A 1,924-nucleotide genomic window follows, 5' to 3' on the forward strand; every position below is an offset into this window, starting at 1 on the left:
TCTTTGCTAGCCTTATTTCTGTGGAATCTGAGAACAGATATTTCGGATCCCTTTGAAGACTATAGGGCCAAAGGAAATATCCTCCAATAAGAAAGGGAAAGAAGCTTTCTGAGAAAATTCTTTGTGTTCTGTGAAATAATCTCACAGAGTTACAGTTTTCCCCTGTAGAGGCCTTTCGCTAAGACAGCTCTTGTGGAATTGGCAAAGTGATATTTGGAAACCCATAGAGGGCCACGGTGGAAAAGGAAATATCCTCAGACGAAATCTGGAAGGAAGCTTTGTGAGAAACTGCTTAGTGGTCTGTTAATTCATCTCACAGAGTTACATCTGTATTTCGTGGATCTCTTTGCTAGCCTTATTTCTGTGGCTCTTATACACATCTAGATGTGTATAAGAGACAGGAGTTACATCTGTATTTCGTGGATCTCTTTGCTAGCCTTATTTCTGTGGAGTCTGAGAACAGATATTTCGGATCCGTTTGAAGACTATAGGGCCAAAGAAAATATCCTCCGATATCAAAGAGAAAGAAGTTTCTGAGAAACTTCTTTGTGTTCTGTGAAATCATCTCACAGAGTTACAGCTTTCCCCTCAAGAATCCTTTCGATAAGACAGTTCTTGTGGAATTGTCAAAGTGATATTTGGAAGCCGATAGAGGGCTATGGTGAAACAGGAAATATCCTCAGATGAAATCTGGAAAGAAGCTTTCTGAGAAACTGCTTTGGGTTCTCATAATTCATCTCACAGAGTTAGATCTGTAATTCGTGGATCTCTTTGCTAGCCTTATTTCTGCGGAATCTGACAACAGATATTTCGGATCCCTTTTAAGATTATAGGGCCAAAGGAAATATCCTCCGATAACAAAGAGGAAGAAGCTTTCTGAGAAACTTCTTTGTGTTCTGTTAAATCATCTCAAAGAGTTACAGCATTTCCCTGAAGAATCCTTTCGCTAAGACAGTTCTTGTGGAATTGGCAAAGTGATATTTGGAAGCCCATAGAGGGCTATGGTTAAAAAGGAAATATCCTCAGATTAAAACTGGAAAAATGCTTTCTGAGAAACTGCTTACTGTTCTGTTAATTCATCTCACAGAGTTACATCTGTATTTCGTGGATCTTTTTGTTAGCCTTCTTTCTGTGGAATCTGAGAACAGATATTTCGTATCCCTTTGAAGACTAAAGGGCCAAGGAAATATCCTCCGATCACAAAGAGAAAGAAGCTTTCTGGGAAACTTTTTTGTGTTCTGTGAAATCATCTCACAGAGTTACAGCTTTTCCCTCAAGAAGTCTTTCACAAAGACTGTTCTTGGGGAATTTGCAAAGTGATATTTCGAAGTCCATAAAAGGCTATGGTGATAAGGAAATATCCTCAGATGAAATCTGAAAAGAAGCTTTCTGAGAAACTGCTCTGTGCTGTATGACTTTCCACTCACAGAGTTACATCAGTATTTCGTGGATCTCTTTGCTAGCGTTATTTCCGTGCAATCTGAGAACAGATATTTCGGATCCCTTTGAAGACTATAGTGCCAAAGGAAATATCCTCCGATAACAAAGAGAAAGAAGCTTTCTGAGAAACTTCTTTGTGTTCCGTGAAATCATCTCACAGTGTTACACCTTTCCCCTCAAGAAGCCTTTCGCTAAGACAGTTCTTGTGGAATTGGCAAAGTGATATTTCGAAGCCCGTAGAGGTCCATGGTGAAAAAGGAAATATCCTCAGATGTAAGCTGGAAAGAAGCTTTGAGAGAAACTGCTTAGTGTTCTGTTAATTCATCTCACAGAGTTACATCTGTTTTTCGTGTATCTCTTTGCCAGCCTTATTTCTGTGGAATCTGAGAACAGATATTGCGGAACCCTTTGAAGAATACAGGGCCAGAGGTAATATCCTCCGATAACAAAGAGAAAGAAGCTGTCTGAGAAACTTCTTTCTGTT

At 39.4% G+C, this 1,924-nt stretch overlaps 1 pseudogene; it reads left to right on the forward strand.

Moving 5' to 3' along the window:
• The window catches only part of LOC105550982, a 3,926-nt pseudogene extending 2,223 nt beyond the window's left edge, over positions 1–1,703 (forward strand).
• The last annotated feature ends 221 nt before the right edge of the window (positions 1,704–1,924 follow it).

The sequence above is a fragment of the Mandrillus leucophaeus genome, unplaced genomic scaffold (assembly GCF_000951045.1).
Source record: "Mandrillus leucophaeus isolate KB7577 unplaced genomic scaffold, Mleu.le_1.0 Scaffold500, whole genome shotgun sequence".
NCBI lineage: Eukaryota > Metazoa > Chordata > Mammalia > Primates > Cercopithecidae > Mandrillus > Mandrillus leucophaeus.